Source organism: Prionailurus bengalensis, chromosome B3 (assembly GCF_016509475.1).
Source record: "Prionailurus bengalensis isolate Pbe53 chromosome B3, Fcat_Pben_1.1_paternal_pri, whole genome shotgun sequence".
NCBI classification, from domain to species: Eukaryota; Metazoa; Chordata; class Mammalia; order Carnivora; family Felidae; genus Prionailurus; species Prionailurus bengalensis.
In genome coordinates this window covers 84,015,540-84,037,483 of record NC_057355.1, presented here as the reverse complement: position 1 = coordinate 84,037,483, position 21,944 = coordinate 84,015,540, and positions in this window count along the sequence as shown.

The following is a 21,944-nucleotide window of genomic DNA, read 5'->3' as shown; positions in this document are numbered from 1 at the left end:
CTGAATGCAACTGTAGACATCCCCGGGATATTTTTGTCAATATTGCTCTTTGTGACAGAAGAGACCGGGTCATTCATCTATGTTCTGGTAAGAAAGACCACTGGGATAGAAGTCAGGAGAGCCAGGCTCTGAGCCATCTCGTCAGGTTGCTTCGTGTGAGTTCCGGAACCTTCCCTGACTTCCCTCAGTTGAGCAAGACCAAGACTCGTAGCCTGAGAAAGGACACCGGCAATAGCAGGGGTTAGGCTAGGGTAACAGAATGTGCTGAGGACAGGGTGGAGGGTATGGCCAAGGCACAAAAAGGCCAGATTTCTCCTTCATGGGAGCCCCAAATAAACCCTCCTTCCCCTCTCCTGCCTTCCATCCACACCCACTGCCTCCATTCCCTTTTAAAGGCAGTCAGGTTGGCCCTGGCCCAGACTGGGTTTTTTTTTGTCGAACCAGTTCCCAGGTTTCTTTTGGAAAGAAAACACCATTGGGAGTAGATTGAACTTAATATATGGTTTTGGGGTGGAACTTGAGTTGCTTCTTCAGGTACATCATGGCTTGGGTTAAACCATTCCCTCACTTCCGTACCGTTTTTTGGGAAGCATATAACCTTCCATCCCACCCCCACTGAGGACTGGGTCAGCATGACCCACGCAAAATATTTGAGGCCGTTGACCCTATTCATAGGGTCTGCCAGGGGACCCCATTGGTCTGTGCCTTATAGTTGAGTCCATACTTATTCCTGAGGAGTCCCTATGAACTTGGAATTTGAGGGCCAAGGGAAAATAAGGCCTCTGGTGACTTGAGTCATATCTTAAAATCAGAGCTGTCTCCTCTCCTGAGTCCTACTCTGGGAGTCACAGTTGTTGCCGAGGCTGGGACCCGGAGCTAATGCCCACCGTATACTGCATGTTGACTTCTCCCCTCAGCATCCTGTAGGTGCTGTGGGAGCCTGGGCTGGGGACACACAAATTCCGGCCCCTCTATCACATCAGGACTTCAAAACCTGTGCAAGATGTACCCGGCCATTGCGGCTCCTTCCAACGGGCTTTGACAATAAGGAAAATTGTCTATCTTTGTAGTGATATCACTGATGTGGAGTGTCTGAAACTTGTATTTCCCGAAAGGCTGAAGGTTTTGATCTCCTCCGATGTGTTCTTCGTGTTTCACACCAGTTCATGTAGGGCGTGAAGAGCCGCCTCCACTAACCTGGCCGTGAAAACCTGGCAGCTGCTCAGACTGAAAATAGTACTTGATTTAGTTTGAATTGCAGCACGAGAAGGGACTCACGTACGCACACCGACATACAAATGTGGGCTCAGAGGCTGTTCTGGGCATCAGGGCTGGGCTCACGAGTGGCTGTGAGGTGAAGCTGGAAATGAAGTCTGCTAGCCGAGAAAGCGGATGAGCTGCGGGCTTCTGTGATGTGGGACTGTCACTTCCTTCCTGCAAACAGCGGGTGAAAGGAGCCACCGGAGCCTCCGTGGCTAAGTGTCTTTGCACTTGCAGCCTAGGACAAGCTTTAGGAGGAAGAGGAAAAAGCAAGTTTACTTTTCTGTTTTAAGCCAAACCTCTAGCATTCTCCCTTTAGCTCCAAATGCCAACCTCTGATGTGTTTAAATCATTGCACCCTGTTAATAGGCTGGTGACGTTGGCGTGGAGAGCCCAGGGTCTCCTGTGTGCCCCTGGTATTTGTGTTACCTCTCTCCCCGTTTTCCTCCCACTTCTCCGCTGCTGTTTCTCAGGGCCCTGTCCTATGCTCAGCCTGGGCACAGACCAGTAGCTCTTAAAACAGAGGACAACACAGCTTCAGATATTGAAACCATGCATAGAGTGTTCCAAGCAATATCTAAAGTGTCTGTCTCTGTCCCGCCCTCCCTTCCTATGTTCTTTCCTTGAGGAAACAGACTCTATTGGAAAGGCCATTGTGTTATGCTCTAAGGAGATTATTGTTGATCTATTTTCATTTTTCTTATCATGTCCTTTAGCCAGGAGGCTAGGTGGACCACTAGAAAGTGCTCGGGCCTTGGAGAAAAATGGGCTGAGCTGTGAAGCTCAGCCATGCTCTTTGCACCTATGGAATCTTTATCATTTGCCTAAATTCTCTGGCCTTCTGTAAACTAAGAATAATACCTGCTCTGCAGAGCTCCTGTGAGGTTTCAGTGGGACAGTGCACATTTCAGGAGCACAGCAGCACCTGGTGAATGGTGATTGTAGTCATTGAGGGGTCACAGAGCATTTTTGAGACTCCTAATGAAAAGCAAACACCATGGAGGGACAGAGAAAGGACAGGCCCAGGCATAGCACATACCATGAGCTCATCATGCCCGGACAGTTTGACCTTGGGCCACTAGCAAAAATGTCCCTGCAGCAGGGTGCACGTGGAGGGAGCTGGCCTGCAATGCCATTCATTTCTTCTGCCAGTTTAAATCTGCCCCCAGGCAGAGCTGGGACTGTAAGTACAAACTTTGCTGGAGTCCAAAGTTACAGTGGAAGTTGCTGAAACCACTTCTTTCATGTTTATACAAAGTGTTATAAATAAAATAGATTAAACAAACTGTTCAAAAGACATGGCTAGCTCACTGCCTACTCTGACTGTAGGGAGTATCAACCATTTAAAAAAATTTTTTTTTCTTTCAGTGTCTATTCATTTCTGAGAGAGAGAGAGAGAGAGAGACAGAGCAAATGGGAGGGGGGCAGAGAGAGAGGGAGACACAGAATCCGAAGCAGGCTCTAGGCTCTGAGCTGTCAGCACAGAGCCCAACGTGGGGGTTGAACCCATGAACCACGACCCAAGCCGAAGTCTGATGCTCAACCGACTGAGCCACCCAGGTGTCCCGGGAGTATCAACCTTTTTAAATCTTCCCTTAAAGTTATGGAAAGAAGTGGATGACATGTTGTGGCATAGAGGACAGAGCCGAACAGGCCTAGAGACCCAAATTTAAGCCTCAGCAGATGACCTGGGGTAAGTCATTTGCTTTCTCTGCACCTTAGTTTCTCATTCTACTTCCTTCCTGACCTCTTGAATGAGGTGTTTGCAGCAGACTGTTAGTGCTCACTAAATATCCTATGTGTTGTGTTGGTAGGTTGAGGTCAATGTACTATGAGCAGAAGTAACACGTGTAGCTTCCACATCAAGGTAAAAAAAAAAAGGAACCAGTGCCTGTTGTTGGGAATGTAAATTGGTGCAGCTACAATGGAAAACAGTGTGGAGGTTCTTCAAAAAATTTAAAATAGAACTACCAGGGACAACTGGGTGGCTCAGTGGGTCGAGCATCCGACTTCTTGCTCAGATCATGATCTCATAATTTGTGAGTTCGAGCCCTGTGTTGGGCTGTATGCTGACAGCTCAGAGGCTGGAGCCTGTTTCTGATTCTCTGTCTTCTCCTCTGTCTATACCTCTCCCGTTTGTACTCTTTCTCTCTCTCAAAAATAGACAAACATTTAAAAATAAATAAATAAAGTGAATAGAAGTACCATATAATCCTTCTGGGTATATATCTGAGGGAAATGAAAATGAATCAGTATCTACATTTCTGTGTTCATTGTAGCCTTATTCACAATGGTCAAGATATGGAAACAACCTAAGTGTCCATCAACAGACAAATGGATAAAGAAGATGTGGTACACACACACACACACACACACACACGGGAATATTATTCAGCCAGGAAAAAGAAGGAAGTCCTGCCATTTGCAACAACGTGGATGGAGCTAGAAGACATTATGCTAAATGAAATAAGCCAGACTGAGAAAGACAAATACTGTTTGGTCTCCCTATATGTGGGATTAAAAAAAAAGATTAAAAAAATTCCAAGTCCTAGAGAGTAGAATGGTGTTTACCAGGGGCTGTGGGCTGGGGAAGATGGGGGGATGCTGGTCAATAAGCCTTAGGTTATAGGATGAATAAATTCTAGGGCTTGGATGGACGGCATGGTGTCTGTAGTCAAGCTGTATCGTACGCTTGAAAGTTGCTAAGAGATTAGATCTTAAGCATTCTCACCACACCACAAAAAAGATAACTAGGTGAGGTGATTGATGTGTTAATTAACCTGATTATGGTAATCATTTCACAAAATATATGTATATCAAATCATCACATTTTACACTTTAAATATATACAAATTTATTTGTCAATTATACCTCAATAAAACTGGAGGGAAAAAAAAGCCCGCTTCTCACTTCCATTGCTGTCTACTTCCTCTGCCTTGTGTCCAGGAAGGCACAGCTGGAAGATGCGAATTTGACCCATCTCAGGCTTCACGGGAATAAGAAGCAAACCTTTATTGTGTTAAAAAAAACTGAGATGTGGGTTCATCTGGAGTTTAGCCTGTCCTAACTAATGGTGGATGTGCTCAGCTCTCCACTCCCACCCCACCCACCTGCTCCTCCATTGTGTGTAATCTGTGTCCACCATCGCTGCTCAGGGAAATGGCTGTTCTCAAAATTTCCCAGTGACCTCATCCTCATTCACCTACAGACTGCTGAGTTGTCTCGTGTTCTTTCTTGCTTCAGTTTTCATTTCATTATTTTAAGCTTAAAAAAAAGTAATACATTCTTATGTTAAGGAAATCTGCCCTCCCCTTTCTAACTACCTATTTGCTTTCTGTTCTGGTTGCTTTTTCTCTTCACCTTTCTAAAGGCAGGTGTTCCCCCCACAAATCTGCCTGCGGTCCTTCTCTCCTCCCCTCCCCAACTCCCTCCCCCCTCCCTCCCCCCCTCCCCCCCCCCCCCCCCCCGCCACATCACCGCATTCTCCTCCTCTGAGCTCCAGCTCTTTGCAGGAGACTGCATTCCTCACCCTCAATTCTGAACCTCTCAGACACCTGCCTGTGGCTTCAGCCAACTTCTGGAGATGAAACTGCCCAGAACTGGGCTGGTAATTATCCTTTCTCCTCTTCTTTTTTCTGCTGTGCCCCCTCATCCTGCCCAGTTTCACCTTGGCTTGACTCCTGGATTGCCTATTTGACTGTTCTCCCTTCTCAATTCCACCATTCTCTTATCTCATCAGTTATTGAGTACTGTGGGTTCTCTTTTGTCGGGTCCCTTCTCTGCATTCTCACTACTATTACACTACTGGTATGAATGTAATTGTATTGAGATTGGACCAGAAAGACATAACTGGACTGTTGACCATGGTCGGTTCTTTTTTAAAAGTTTTATTTATTTATTTTGAGGCAGAGAGTGGGAGAGCACTCGGGAGGGGCAGAGAGAGAGGGAGAGAGAGAGAATCCCAAGCAGGCTCTGATGATGATGTGGGGTTCCAGCTCATGAACCACGAGATCACGGCCTGAGCCGAAATCAAGAATCAGACGCTCAACTGAGCCACCCAGGTGCCCCAACCATGGTTAGTTTTGAGGAAGGAAATCCATGGAAGTGGGAATGATGGGGAATTTCATACTTTAAAATATATCATTTTTGGGGGCATGTGGGTGACTCAGTTGGTTAAGCATCTGACTTCAGCTCAGGTCATGATCTCACAGTTCATAAGTTAGAGCCCTGCACTGGGCTTGCTGCTGTCAGTACGAAGCCTGCTTCCGATCCTCTGTCCCTTCCCTTGCCCCTCCACCCACCTCTTCCTCAAAAACAAATAAACATTAAAACATTTTTTACATGTTTTTTTTAATCACAATGGATTCATATATTAACTATATAATACAAAAGCAACTTTTAAAAATAGAAGGTAATTTGCTCCTTGTCAGGTAGCAAAGCTTTCATAACTCAAAGTGTTCGAACAAAAGTCAGTTGACTCACCACTAGGGATGTTGTAGGAAGGACTCTGATATCAATTAGGTGTGAGTGATATCAGCTGTGAGTGATGGCAATCCAAAATACCACAGGCTTACATAATATGGAAGTTCACTTCTCTATGGAGTAAAGGAGACCTGAAGGTAATCAGTACCGGGGTTGTGGACACATTCCACAGTTCTCAGACACTTTTATCTTGCCACTACACTCTACTTAGCCCTTGGCTTCCACCTCATGGCCTAACAAAGCTGTCCAAGCTCCAGCCATTATATTTGCATTCCAAGTAATAGAGGAAGAAACAAATTAGAGCACGTCTGCTCTCTTTAAGGACATTTTCTGGAAGTTTCTTGTTTCAGCTTACACCCTCTTGGCCAGAACCAAGTCACATAGGAACATTAAGCTTTCAGAGGAGTCTGGGATAGGCCTTATTCCATGTGGCCATGTGCCCGTCTAAAACTGGGCTTCTATTACCAAAGAAAAAGAGGAGAATGAATATTGAGGGATTGGTATTCTTTGCTGACATTTTTAACTCAAAGGCTTTAAAATTAATAGTAGCTGCTATTTACCTAGCTATCTATCACTATGTACTAAGCATTGGACTAAGTCCTTCACTTGTGTTATCCTGTTTGGTGTCCATATACCTATGAGTTAGGGTCAGTGCCGTTACAATTACTTTGAAACTTAAGGAGGTTAAGTAACTTGGCCAGGGTTAAAACACTGCTAGAAAGGGGTAGACCTAGGACCTGAACCCAGCTCTGGTTGAGTCCAGAGCTCTTAACCTATATCTTAACCTATCTTAACCTATATACTCAATTTGCAGCCATACACTCTCTGCATTGGTCTTCATTGCAAGCAGCAGAAGTTGAGTGTAATGGAGTTAGACAGGGAAGGAGTTTCTTAAAATATTGGGTAGTTCACAGGATGATTGTGAGGCTGGAACACCAAGCTCAGTGCTTGAAAAAGCATTCCTGCTCAAAGCAGGAAAAATGCCCTAGTTCTCCTTAGAACTAGGGGTTTTGATGAGAAAATTGTGGGTGCCTTTGCCTGGCCAAAGAGAGGAAGCTGCCTATTCCTTACTTCCTATGCTAACAGTTCTCAATTCCAAGCCCTTGTGACTCATTCTGATTGGTGCAGCCAGATCCCAGGCCAGCCCCAGCTGCAAGGGATGATGGGAAAGTCAATATCTAACATATTCATACCATGTGATGGAAAGCTGTCCTGATTCCCACCAAAACTCATAAGGTGGAAATTCTCCAGACTTGGAAAGGGATTTAAATGTTGACATAATACCACTTCACCATTCTGTTTCCTTATTTCCCTGTTCAGGTTCAGAAGTTTGAGCAAGTTGAATTTCAAATGGATGATTTTCAAAAGTTTTGAAATGTTTAGTTTTTCCTTTGACCCTCTCCCCCTTTTCTTCTCTTCAGAAAGCAGTGGCATAACAATTCCTGGCCTCTGTAACAGGGTATCTGATAAGCAGAATAATGGCTCCCCGAAGATGCCCACATCCTAATTCCTGGAACCTGGGACTGTGTCACATTATGTGGCCAAAGGGAATTGTAGATGTGATTAAACTGAGTGCCTTGAGGAGGGGAGTGAATTATCCAGGTGGGCCCAATGTAATTACAAGGGCCCATACAGGGGCAATAGGGAAGCAGGGCTGTGTGTGAGAGAGATATGATGGCTATAAGCAGAAATTGGAGTAAAAGCAGAGATGGGTTCCTGAGTGGGGGCCGTGAGCCCAGCGATGTGGGCAGCAAGGGGAGCTGGAAAAGGCAAGGGACCGAATTTTCTCCCCTAAAAGCCTTCGGAAGCAATAGAGACCCTGTAGACCCCTTGTTCTAGTCCAATGAAACCCTTTTGGATTTCTGACTTTCACAATCATAATGTATCTGTGTTGTGTTTAAGCCACCAAACTGCAGTAATTTGTGATAATTACAATATAAAACTAATATAAGATGCAGATTAAAATGCCCACAAGGCACAGAATGTGCCATAAGTGAGTAAAGTGGGCCATGGGTAAAACATTTTCATGAAGCATGTGGCCCTTTCAGTCTGTCTTTTGTTTTCCCAGTTTTGATAGAGACATGAATGCAAACATTTCATTTTACTCCCAATTTTTTAAAAAAAGTAATCTTTACACCCAGTGTGGGGCTTGGACTCATGACCTCGAGATCAAGAGTCACATGCTCTACCACTTGAGGCAGCCAGGAGCCCCAATTTTCCTCCTCATGTGATCTGTAAGAAAAACTATAGTGGAAGCAAGGTGACAAATGGCAATTTACATGCAACTTTATAACAGGGAGACAGTAGAGGGTGGTAGGAACGAATATGAATAAACTAGAGCCAACTGTTACCTTGTAGAGTTTGGATCTGGTGTTTCCAGTGTTTCTAATTTAATTCTAATACTTTTTTGTTGTTGTTGTCTTACAAATGAACAATTCAAACAAAATATACCTTCGGCAGTGGCTTGCTGTCCTCAGCTGTAGAACAATCTCCTTTCTCACCTGTTCTTGCTGCCACCTTAGATATGTTTTCCAATCTATGCGATGTTGGTTTTGCAATCTTTTGTGCATGGAGTGGCAGGCATCCTGGTCTTGCTTCCACCCTTGCTCCGCTCTCAGCCAGACACACACGATTGCATCAGGAGGCTAATTTGAATTTATCTGCTCTCTCTCTCTCTCTCTCTCTCTTTAAAGCACTTTACAAAACTTAGGCAGGAAGTTTTTGAAAAGTCAGGTTTTCAAAAGAGATGCACAGCCTAAAACATTCTCCACACTCCTCACACTCTTTCTTTGCCAGGGTGATATTTAAGATCTGTAAGCGCTCAGCCAATCAGTAGACAAATATTTATTAAGCATCTAGGAGGATTAAGCCTGTGCCGGATGCTAGGAGGACTACACAAGATAGAAGACAGAGAAGCTCCTGGTGAACATGTCCCCTCATAGTGAGGGGACATATGTGTTAGGGAGTGACTGCCGGAGCAGATAATTCTTGAGGAGTTGAAATGCAGCATGAGTCTCCATGCCAGCAAGGTATTTGCTCAGACAGTTGAGCAAATCTGATACTTAAATCTCTTCTATGTTCTCTGGTTTGTGTTTTCCCTACAGGATTGGTAAACACTGCGTGCAGGACTCTGGGGGCCCAGAGCAAACTCCAGTTGCAAAACCACCACCTGCACCTGTGCACTGGCAACAAATTGACAGGTGAGACCAATCTCTCTGTGGTTACAGGGAGTGCTCAGGGGAACGAACTGTGTTTCTGATGCCTTAGCTCCCCAGTGACAGTGATGGGACTCCAAGCTGATAAAACTGATGAGTGGGAGAGCATTGGACAGTGTCTGTATTTTGAGTTTCAATATTCTGCCCAATTCCCATGGTGCCTGGATCCATGCTTCACACTTAGTGGACCTGAGGTTAATGTGAGACGAAAATAATTATTATAGTGAAAATGTATTGAGCGCTTATTCTGTGTCAGGCACTATGCCAAGTTCTTTATATCGATTATCTCATTTTATCTTCACAACTACTGACAAGAGTTATTATGATCCCCCATTTTACAAACAAGAAAAATGAGGGCCAAGGTCACACTTCTGCTTAGTGACAGAGCCAAAATTTGAACCCAGGAGTCCATTCATCTTATATCTACCAATTGGATGGAAACTCTAATTTAAGCCTGTGGCATTAGATTTCAAGGAGTCCTAATGTGGTTTTTGAAAACATGCAGGCCTTAATTTGTTCAATCGATATGCTCCTGAAAAATTAAATAGAAAAATGGATAGAAACACCCTGAGGGCATGGGAGATGTCTTTGTAACATCTACAGTATTTAGCACTGTGCCTTGCAGATAGAAGACTTGAAACAAACATTTGTCAAATGAATGGATGTATGAATGAAACAATTGTAGAAGGTGGTTTGAATTTTAAATGTACTCAGTAAGACAAGTGTTTGAAGGGACCTGCCGGGTTAGTACACAGAGTGTCTAGGTTGATCCAATCTATTTGAAGCTATTTATAAATGGGCATTAATGCATAGAAATACAATTGGAGGGATGTTTTGCAAATGCACTTTTACTCTCTTCTTATACTTTTGTGTATTGTTGAGCATTTAAAAATTGAGGATGCATCTATCTCATTCTGAACTTGGTATAGTTGATTTGAGACATGATCCCAGGAAAAGGACCGAGGGAGAGAGGTGATGGGGTGGGTGAAGCCCATGTCAGGGTGTATAAAGGCTGCGGGGTGGGGAATGGGAGCTCCTTGCCCCGGGACTTGCCCAAAAGCCAGGAGACTGGATGGAGCAGTAATCCATTAGCTCCCAGTCCTCGTTGGCACAAACATCCCCACCTTTGCGGGCTCTACCTCTGAGGGGCCAGTGGGCCCTGAAGCATCAGAAAAAGCTCTGAGTGTAATGGCAGAAAAAGGAGCCGGACACTGTCAACACCAGCTGAGTCTGAACTTCTGGAACTGCCCGCCACAGATGTGGGCAGAGGTGGGGACGTGAAATAGGAAGCATCTACTATAGTATGATTTTTCAAAAACCAATAAAACCATTTTCGAAATAAACTACAGAAGAAATTTTCACAGTGCACAGAATGGTCCTCTGATTTGACTTTGCAAGTCTGGACTGTCACAGGTGAGGTTATTTTCGGTGAGAACCTGACGTGCTTGACATTGGGGGCCAGATTCCTGGGAAGCAGACTTGAAGATAGAGAAGCTATGCAAGTGTACTGGGGAGTGCTCTGGGACCCACACCTGTAGGGGATACAGGACTGGGCCTTGGGGGAAGCCTGGCTGTGATGTGGCCACAAAAACGGTGTTAGCTCATCCCCTGGGGAGCTTTGAAGCTGGGGTGGCTCTGCAGAGTTGTCCTGAGTTGGGGTGAAAGTGCTGGGCTTTTATACGTGAGCATCTTCCAGCCACCGGACGCCAGATTCCAGGGCGTCCAAACTTGCCTTTGAACATCAGGGCCAATCAATAAAATTGACAAAATCAAACCCAGGAAAAAGAGCAGAATGTAATTCAACCACAACTCTCTCTCCTTACTGGTGCAGGCCAAACTGAAAATATACAAGGGATAGGACCAGGTTCTTTTCTCACATGTCAAGTGAAGACTTTGGATTACATCGGGAATTACAGACTGGTAGCTTGTGGGGCAAATCTGTCTGTGAAGTCTGTTTTATTTGCATGCAGAGTGTTTCAAATCCAGATTTCTGGCTTCTCTTGAAAATTTGGAAGAAATGGCACATTGGGCCCACATTGTTTCATGGCAAGTACCAGCTCAGGTGGAGCAGCGGGTGGCCTTTAACTCCTGACCCCTCTAGCCTGTTTTAGTCATTTGCGTTACTGCCTGAGACCTGTAACCATCTGTGAGGTCCCACCTAGCTCTGATGAGCGGTGATTCTGTGTGAATAGTCTTGCATACTGCTGAAATAGGTATTTGATTTCCTAATAATGTGATGATAGCAAGAAATCTTTGACTTCCTAGTTAAAGATGCATATCCAGCTGGATATTCTCTATGGGCAAGTCAGACCACTTCTTTGTAGGCTTAGTTTTCTGGCTTTGCAGATGAGGATCTCAGCGTCCCTGATCTTGACCATGAGTTGGCAGCAAAATGCTATTGGTGTTCGTGGTAGGGCCTACGTGGGATTTTCTAGCCACTAGAACATTATTTAAGCTTTGGGATTCCCCACCTGCCTGAATCTCAGAATTACTTCAACTCTTTATAAAAATACAAATTCTCAGGGTACCTGGGTGGCTCAGTGGGTTAAGTGTCCAACTCTTGAACTCAGGGTCATGAGTTCAAGCCCTGTGTTGGTCTCTGCATTGGGAGTGAAGCCTACTTAACAAACAAACAAACAAAACCCCAACAAATTCTCAGTTTCTTCTGATTCAGTAGGTCTCAGCCCAGCAGATAGGGCCCAAGAATCTTTGTTTTTTATTTTTTTAATAAAAAAAATTAATTAAAAAAAATACTTATTTTTGAGACAGAGAGAGAGACAGTGTGAGGAGGGGAGGGGCAGAGAGAGAGGGAGACACAGAATCTGAACCAGGCTCCAGGCTCCCAGCTGTCAGCACAGAGCTCGACACAGAGCTTGAACTCACCAACCGCGAGACCATGATCTGAGCTGAAGTTGGATGCCCAACTGACTGAGCCACCCAGGTGCCCCAAATTAAAAAAAAAATTTAATTTCAGTATAGTTGACACACAATGTTACATTAATTTCAGGTGTACAACATTCCTCCACATTAGGAGCTTAGAAGCCTATAATACATGTATATATTATGCTATGCTATATATATATGTGTATGTATATATATATATATATATTCTGTATATATTATGCTATGCTAAATGTAGCTACCATCTGTCTCTGTACGATATTATTACAATGTCATTGACTATATTCCTTACATTGTGCCTTTTATTCCTGTGACTTATTCATTCTATAACTGGAAACTTGTATCTCCCACTCCCCTTCCCCCATTTTCCCCATCCGCTACGACCCTTTCCCCTCACAACCATCAGTTTGTTTTCTGTATTTATAGATCCTGATTCTGCTTTTGTTTATTTATTCACCTGTTTTGTTTTTTAGATTTCACAGATAAGTGAAATCATATGGCGTTTGTCTTTCTCAGTCTGACTTATTTCACTTAGCATAATACCCTCTAGGTTCATCCATGTTGTTGAAAATGGCAAGTTCTCACCTTTTTATGGCTGCCTAGTATTCCATTGTGTGTATGTACCATATTTTTCTTATCCACTTGTCTATTGATTGACATTTCAGTTGCTTCCATATCTTGGCTATTGTAAACAATGCTGCGGTAAACATAGGGGTGCATAATATCCTTTTCAGATTAGTGTTTTTGTTTTCTTTGGGTAAATACCCAGTAATGGAATTACTGGATCATATGGTAATTCTATTTTTAACTTTTTGAGGAATCTCCATGCTGTTTTCCACAGTGACTGTACTAATTTACATTCCCACCAATAGTGCGTGAGAGTTCCTTTTTCTCCATACTGTGGCCAATGCTTATTACTTGTCTTTTTGATTCCAGCCTTCTGACAGGTGTAAGATGATTGTGTAAGGTATAAGATTTCACTGTGGTTTTGATTTTCATTTTCCTGATGATTACTGATATTGCACATGTTTCCATGTGTCTGTTAGCCATCTATATGTCTTCTTTGCCCATTTTAATAGGATTGTTTGGGGGGGGGTTGGTATTGAGGTGTATAAGTTCTTTTTATATTTTGGATATTAACTCCTTATCAAATATATCACTTACAAATATCTTCTTCCATTCAGTATGTTGCCTTTTCATTTTGTTGATAGTTTTCTTTGCTGTACAAAAGATTTTTATTTTGGTGTAGTCCTAATAGTTTATTTTTGCTTTTGTCTCCCTTGCCTTAGGAGACATATCTAGAAAAATGATGCTATGGCTGATGTCAGAGAGATTGCTGCCTGTGTTCTCTTTCAGGATTTTAAGACTCTTTATTTTAAATTGGTTTCTCAAGTGATCTTGGTGTGCAATCAGAGGTAGGCACCATACTGTCTCCTATTTGCTTTTTGTACTTAGTGCTTGGTTCATGTATTATAGGCTTCTAAGCTCCTAATGTGGAGGAATGCTTTCTTATTTATCTTTTTATCTTCCCCATCCTTTAGTATTACCACCTAGCACAGTGCTCTGCAAGTCCAGTGCACTCAATGAGTGTCTAGTGAATGAGTGATTGAATGAATGATGAACATTCCCCAATAGCTTTCTTCCTTAGGAGTCGAAGAGCACAAACCTCCCAAGTCACATATTCAAGATCATTTGATTTAGAAAACTTATTTTATAAATATGGTGTCAAATAAACCAGAGAGAGGAAGAGTCCTAGCTTTATCTTGGGAGTTTTTTGCCTTGGGGATGTTAAGAAATAAATGATTCCTTCTAAAAAGAACTTATGCTTTTCATCAAAAGATAGATTATTCACCACCCAACATGGTACATGTGAGTTATTTGTACAATATTTCAAAAACAGCAAATTGACTCAATAGAAAAGGAAACTTTCTAAATTATGCTGAAATCTTGCCTTGAAATATAAACCTTGAAAGAATAAGACCAGGAGCTTCTTTCATACTGGGAGATAGATGCAGTGATACAAATTTAATTTATTGTGTTATGGTTTATTTATCAGGTGCTCAGCTTCCAAAGAGTTCAAAAAACCTGTGTCTGTGAGAGAAGGCGTGGCAAGTCCCCCACTTAGTTTGGATTTTGAAGAGGGAACTATCTAGAAAATTTTGGCTCAGAAAAAATCTTGGTGCTTGTTTAACTGTTTACATAGTCTGTGCTTCCTAGAGGTCCTTTGCCTTTTTTTTTTTTTACTTCCTATAATTTGTTTATTTTTTTAAATTTACATCCAAGTTAGTTAGTACATGGTGCAACAATGATTTCAGGAGTAGATTGCTTAATGCTTCTTATCCATTTCGGCCATCCCTGCTCCCACAACCCCTCCAGCAACTCTCTGTTCTCTGTATTTAAGAGTCTCTTATGTTTTGTCACCCTCCCTGTGTTTATATAATTTTTGCTTCCCTTCCCTTATGTTAATCTGTTTTGTATCTTAAGTTCCTCATATGAGTGAAGTCATATGATATCTGTCTTTCTCCGACTGACTAATTTCGCTTAGCATAATACTTTCCAGTTCCATCCATGTAGTTGCAAATGGCAAGATTTCATTCTTTTTGATTGCTGAGTAATACTCCATTGTGTATATGTGTGTGTGTGTGTGTGTGTGTGTGTATCACATCTTCTTTATCCATTCATCCATCGATGGACATTTTTGGGCTCTTTCCATATTTGGCTATTGTTGATATTGCTGGTATAAACATGGGGGTGCATGTGCCCCTTTGAAACAGCATACCTGTATCCCTTAGATAAATACCTAGTAGTGCAATTGCTGGGTCATAGGGTAGTTCTATTTTTAGTTTTTTGAGGAACCTCCATACTGTTTTCCAGAGTGGCTGAACCAGCTTGCATTCCCACCAGCATGCAAAAGAGATCCTCTTTCTCCACATCCTCACCAACATCTGTTGTTGCCTGAGTTGTTAATGTTAGCCATTCTGACAGGTGTGAGGTGGTATCTCATGGTGGTTTTGATTTGTATTTCCCAGATGATGAGTGATGTTGAACATTTTTTTATGTGTCAGTTGGCCATCTGGATGTCTTCTTTGGAGAAGTGTCTACTCATGTCTTTTGCTCATTTCTTCACTGGATTATTTGATTTTTGGGTGTTGAGTTTGATAAGTTCTTTATAGATTTTAGATACTAACCCTTTATCTGATATGTTGTTTGCAGATATCTTCTCCCATTCTATCAGTTGCTTTTTACTGATAACAGTAAATAATCAGTTTTGCTGATTGTTTCCTTTGCTATGCAGAAGCTTTTTATTTTGACGAGGTCCCAATAGTTCAGTCTTGCTTTTGTTTCCTTTGTCTCTGGAGATGTGTTGAGTAAGAAGTTGCTGTGGCCAAGGTCAAAGAGGTTTTTGCCTGCTTTCTCCTCGAGGATGTTGATGGCTCCTGCCTTACATTTATATCTTTCATCCATTTTGAGTTTATTTCTGTGTATGGTGTAAGAAAGTGGTCCAGGTTCGTTCTTCTGCATGTCGCTGTCCAGTTTTCCTAGCACCACTTGCTGAAGAGACTGTCTTTATTCCATTGGATATTCTTTCCTGCTTCATCAAAGATTAGTTGGCCATACGTTTGTGGGGCCATTTCTGGGTTCTCTATTCTGTTCCATTGATCTGAGTGTTTGTCTTTGTGCCAGTACCATACTGTCTTAATGATTACAGCTTTGTAATACATCTTGAAGTCCAGCCTTTGCCTTCTTTCTAACATCTTTGGTTGAGGTCCTTCAAGGGGAGGCCTCAGGATTCAGAAAGGCTGCAGATGGGAGAGATGGAGAATATGATTGCCCTGAACTTGACTGGCTGTGGCCTATAAGGCTCAAAGCATCAGCCTTGAGCAAGTTTGACACTCTATCAAGAATGCTAGGGGATTAGGAACAGTTTTTTTCTTAAGTTCTCAAGAGTCTCTGTTAGGTGAATGTTTTTTGAGTGTTTTGGCATCACTAGTGATTTCTGTCTTGAACTCAATTAGAATAAGTTTGAAATCTGTGCTTTGTATCCCTGGCAACTGCATTCTTTCATTTTTTTTTCTTCTTAAAAAACAAAAAAATGCTAAGGTTATACTGTAATAAACTATTCAAATTAACATTGTACAGACAAAGAAGGCAATGGTGCTGAAAATCAACCTTTGGCGGTTTTGCTACAGTGCCATGCAATAACTTGAAATGTTCGCTGTCAGCTGAAAGTCAAATGGCATGGTATAAAAGGTGTGTGGAAATGCCAGTGTTTAAAAATACATGCTTCACAAAAGATACATTCACTGAAAGAGACTACAGATTGGTTGGAATATAAATATCAGCAATTGGCCTAGTTTTTGTCTGTGAGGTTTGGAGTAATGACTACCCATGCCCCATCCATTTTCTGCCTTGATTCCTATGTCTGTTAATAGCATTATGTCCAGTACTTCTACTGCTACTTCCGTCATGACTACCATCACACTCCTTATTGTTGTATTACTGGCCCAGACCATCACACCAAGAGTCCTTGAGCAAGACTGTCTTGGGCATAGACTCCAGAACTATGACTAGATTTGGACGAAGCCATGAGAGGTTTGATCAGATATTCATTTAATACTTGTGAGCTTTGTGACCCTACCTGACAAGGATATTCAAAGAAGTCAAGATTCCATCCAGTTCAAGTGTCTGTAGAAATAGTGAAGACTTTTAAAAATCTTAAGAACCAGAGAAGAACATATGGGGGGTAATACCAGAGTGGACTTCACTGAGAATTGGGCACTGTGTTACTTCAATCCCAGGCTTTCAGGGTGAGAACTCTCCATTTTGAGGGCAGTGATATCATAACTCTTAATAGGGCTCAAATTGTCCCATTAGGGTTGTGGACAGGAATCCATTTGATGTCTTGGCCAAAGAGCCCTCTAGTCATTAAGAAATCTTACCCATGTTACACTGCTAAGGATGTGTCTCCAAAATTATTAGAGGAGAGACCCCAGAACAGTTTTGGATGACAGATGATTTCTCTAGTGGGTATGCATCTTTTGGACACTGAAAAACTTCAGAATTAATTATAGAACTATTTAAGAGACTCATACTATATTTTGGCTGTAAAAAATCTGGGGCATTTTATATTTTAAGCGTAATTAAGGTGATCGAGTAGTAACTTTTGGCCTGAAAGTAGCAATATAAGAAATTTGACACCATGATACTCAAGGTTTTCAGCTCCCATCAGAGGTTTTCATTGCCACCACTATCTTGGTTATCACTGAGAGATGCTTACTAAGTTACACTTGAAAGATAGCTACTCAGCTCTGACCTCTTTCCTTAAAATCTAGCAGCCCATTGAGTTGGTGAAAAAAAGTTGGTGAACTAGAAATTCACTTTAAGCAAGTTAACTGTCTAGGTAACATTTTGAAGAAATCAGGTAGAGATAGACTGTAGCACACACTAAAAATCATTCCAATTGGCTTTTATTCAGCAGAGACATTCTCTGACAATTGAAGTGAGCCTAGAACTCATACACCCTCTCTGCAAATTGACAAATCACATTAAACGTATTAATGATGTTTTGATGTGTGTCAGACAGAAGGGCGCCAACAGAGCTCCAAAAGGTGAGATAATCTCATTTCTCTTGTGGAAATGTCTACAAGTCTCTATCATTCTACTCTGTGTCCTAGAAAGCTGCTGAATGGGATAAAATTTAGATATGATAACAAAATGAGTTAAAACACTTTTAATTTGGATTTTGGACACTTTGTAATCCAAAGCAAGGGTTATCAATCTTTTATTTTAGTTTTTGAAGAACTAAATATTGTACATATATCAGCCAGAGATAAGACACTAATCAAACTGACTATTTCTTTCATTTCATTAGTCCACCACATTTACTGGTCATAGAAATGTGCTAAGCACCTTGGGAAATTAGGAAAGGAAGACGGCGGTCTTAATCCTCAAATGTAAGTGAATGGAGTTGTCTCTGGGCTTTTGGTACAGACTTTGGCCCATCTAGGGCTCCTGGATTATAAATTATTGGGAAAGGAGAACCTTTTATTCCATCTCCAACAGCATTTATCCTGTGCTCTGTAGAATACCACTTTCCCCAGGGGAGCCTAGCTATCCATTTTTTTCTTCATTGTGGGGTAGGAGCAGATATGTTTCTCCCCTTTTTGCTTATAGCAGAAGTGAGGCTAAGGAAATTGTAAAGGTCACTTCAGATAAATTAATCTGACTCAGAAATCTTAAAATTTTGCTGCAAGTAGCAGAAGGAAATGGGTTATAAGTGGCAAATGCAAGATTTGTTCAATATTATATTCTTGGAGCACATGGGTAGCTCAGTCAGTTAAGCATCCCACCTCATTTTGGCTCAGGTCATGATCTCAGGGGTCCTGAGATGGAGCCCTCATCAGGCTCTGTGCTGATGGCATGGAGCCTGCATGGGATTCTCTCTCTCTCCCTCTCTCTTTGCCTCTCCCCCACTCACACATGCTCTCTTTCTCAAAATAGATAAATAAACATTAAAAAAAATTAACTTTCTAAAAAATATATTAGGTTCTATATTGTCATAAGCTTTACATCTAGAAGAGTGTTGGGAGTGTGCAGAGTGATGTCTCTGTGCAGTGATGAAAAGGGGAAACATTACAGAAATCGGTGAGCCTGCTCATCTCTCCCATGACAAAAGAGAATCCCCTGAATTTTCAAAGTGAGGTTTTGAAAGTCATGTACGTACTATCTTGAAAGCTGTAGTAAACTAGAAAAAACAATCCCCTCAGACAATAGACATATTTGGTGGAATTCTTGAGAGGGATGCAGTAATTTTATAACTGAGAAAACAAACATAAATATTTAAGAAATGATAAGTTCTCCCAGTGGAAATCACTTACCCTTCCCAACATGGCATGCAATTGCCTGCAGGCTTTTCTAGTCAGAGAAGCCACCTGCATTTCTCACCCGGTGAATATTCAGGAAGACTCTCAGTACTTCTGCTAATTTATGTCTGTGTGATTAAGATTTATTGGAAAATTGTGCAATATCAGGATCAATAACTAGGGACTTTGGAACAGGAACAGCCGACACACAGCAATTCCTCTGCTGGGATGGATGTGCGACTTGAAGAGAAGACACATCCCTCTGTCAATTAGGTTTTAGGTTCATGGCCTGAGAAAACAATGAAATCAGTCAGGTATTTAGCAAAGGGGAGTATGATACAATAAAATCTCTCATAATGAATTTAGCTCAATTCACTTGGAAAGCAAGGGGTAGAGGCCAAGAGAGAATGGTTGTATAGTTCAGACGGCTCCAAGATATTATAAATGGGCCTATTGACTATGTCCCACAGCAGCTATCTAGAATGTTTCCTTCTAATTGTACCATAACTAAGGCCTTAAGTAATAATTGGGAGCAGGATTTGGATGAAAAATAAAATAAAGCCCGCATTTATATTTACATTAATTTTTCAGGACGTATTTTTGGTTCTTTATTTCTTATTTCTGACATATTGTTTTCTGAGAAAACCTGCATATATTGCTAAAGGGTAAAAGGGTGAAGGGTAACTTGGAAAGTGTTTGTTTTCATGCCTTGACACTTGAATCTGCTCTGCCTTCAAGATACAGGATAGAAGAAAAATCCTTCATATAGAACTCATAGACTAGACACTGAACCCCCCTTCCCCACAGTCTCCCTTTTACCCCAATCCAACCCCCTCCCACTACCCTATTTGATGTTGGTCCTGAAGTCTTGATATGGCCTGGCCCATGTAGTAGTGTCCTTTTCCTAGAGTGGCTGTTAAAGGAGAACTGGGGTAATGCTTGAAGGACCCCCAGAGGAAGTACAGCTTCCTATAAGAAGCCTGCCCAGGAGCCCTGAATGTTATTTTTTTCGTGTTTCCAATTGCTCTGTGAAAAACAAAAGAAGTTTTGAGTTCAGAGAGTCTTGAGGTGTGTACTTCTAGGAGTTTTATGAGTACTATTAGTACAGTTTTCAGGCCAGAGGCTCAAGATCACCATTTTTGAACCTTGGATGGATATAGTCAGTAGATAACCACCTGTGCTTCCAGGCAGATCCGGAGAAAAGTTGGGGGATGCTGTCAGGGGGATCCACAATGGTGGTAACCTTGTAGGTTGGTCTGGTGCACATTCTCTTTAGCCCAAAAGGCTGAACAGAGCCTGGTAAGATTCCATTTCCTTTATGAAAGGGAATATTAAGACTAGGGGTGGGCCACAGAGTTGCAAACAGCATTCAGGGAATTGCAATGCTGAAAATAGGCCAAGTTCCCCATTATTGTACATATGGAGTCAGCACATCAGTTATTGATGTAGCTGACTTGTTCTCTGTGTCAGCCTATTTCAGTCTTGAAAAGTTCTGTCTAGGGGCTAAATGAAACTGAGCTAAACTTAAGTAATAGGTCTCAGAGGTCTTGCCCCAGTGGTGTTCTTGAGCCAACTTGCACCTACCTGAGGAAAGCCAATTTTGTGCATATCTTTCCAACTCTGTGTTCAATGATATCATGTTGGTAGCTGGAAAAATGTACAATTCCAAGTTTTTACCTGCACGCCATTTTCTTGAGCCCTTCCATTTTGAATGATTGGTCTAGTTTGGACAGAGGAATTCACTTTCTCTTGAGCAGATCTGCTTTGGCCTCACAATCTTTGCCACTCTTATCCTGCTTGCCTCTGCTTAAAGCTCTCTCTTCCCTCTTGATTCTTCCAGCACTTTCCATCTGCAATACTCTGGATATTTGCACTCCTTACCTTGCTTCGGTTTGTTGTGGTTGCCATTTTACTGTATACTCTGCACCTCCAGCTAGAAGGTAAGGCTAGGGAGAGTGGGTACTGTTTAAGAGCATCAGCAGTGATGGTAACAATAACAGACAAGGGTGGTTCAATAGGGGGCTTATACAGAGAAGAAAGAGATTTGAAAGGCATATTAAGATAATTTAAAGTCCTGGAGTAACACTCATTCAATATAAATGACAGGAGGGAGAGGACTCTGTGGGTCTCATTCTGAAGATATTCAAATGTTCTAATAACGTGCCTTCCTTATGAGGCATGCTTAGTGATTTTTTAAATCATCACTGTTGATTCCCAGTCAGAACTGCTCAAGAAGTAGCTTTCTCTATGGCTAGAAGAGGAAATTGTGCAAGGAGTAAATGTGAACAAGCAACTATCACTAATTACTTGCTGCACATCCCAGGAGATCCTTCAGGAGGGTTCTGAAACGGAAAGGAGGAGGGAGTAATAGCTAACAACTTCTGCTGTTTACCTTGCGTGGGTCTGTTAGCAGGCAGTTTTCCCTTAGCTTCTCATACATCACTCTCCTCTTCACCCCCCACTTTTACAGGCATTTGGGGGCTTTCCCCCTGTGTCCAAAGAGTCCCAGCTGGGCTTTATCACTCTGTCTGGTTTCCGGCATCCATGGTCTTGTATCCCAGAAGGTCCTTCTACTGAAGGGATCCCAGATAAAGGGGAACTATCAGAGAGGATCATCCAGCTAGTTTCCAGAAGCAACTTCATAGTGGCTCAAAGCACTTGAGCCCCCAGTGGAGGAGGCTCAGGCAACTACCAGGTGGGCAACATCCCCTTTGAGTTACACTAAGATACCGTGTCAGAGTCTGGTTTCCCTGGCGAATCTGCACTTTTGTGAAGGTGCGTTGTCTTGATGACATTGTCTGTGTGTCTGTGTAGGTGGGGTGGGGGTGTGGGTGGAGGAGATGTGCCCGAGAGGAGAGGCAAGTCCAGGCTCTGCTGCTGTGCTGGGACTGCCAGTCTCTGCTCACAAAGGCACTGGAAGTGTTTTCTGCTTTTGTTCTGCTTCCCAGTCATACTGGCTGGGTTAAACCAAGATCCACTAATTCTACGAATATGTGGAAGACTCTTTGAAGACAAAAAGATGAGCGGGGGGAATAGTAATGACCAAAAGGTGAAAAAAAAAAAAAGGAGCAGGGTTATTTTCTTTCCCTGGAGGAGCCTTTCCGTCTTCGGGGAACATATATTGGTGTCCTACACACAAGGTATTGGGATTCTTAAAGCAAAATACTGTCTGCTGAGCCATGTAAATTACATCGCTCAACAATGCTCCTCTGTAAGTAGAGTT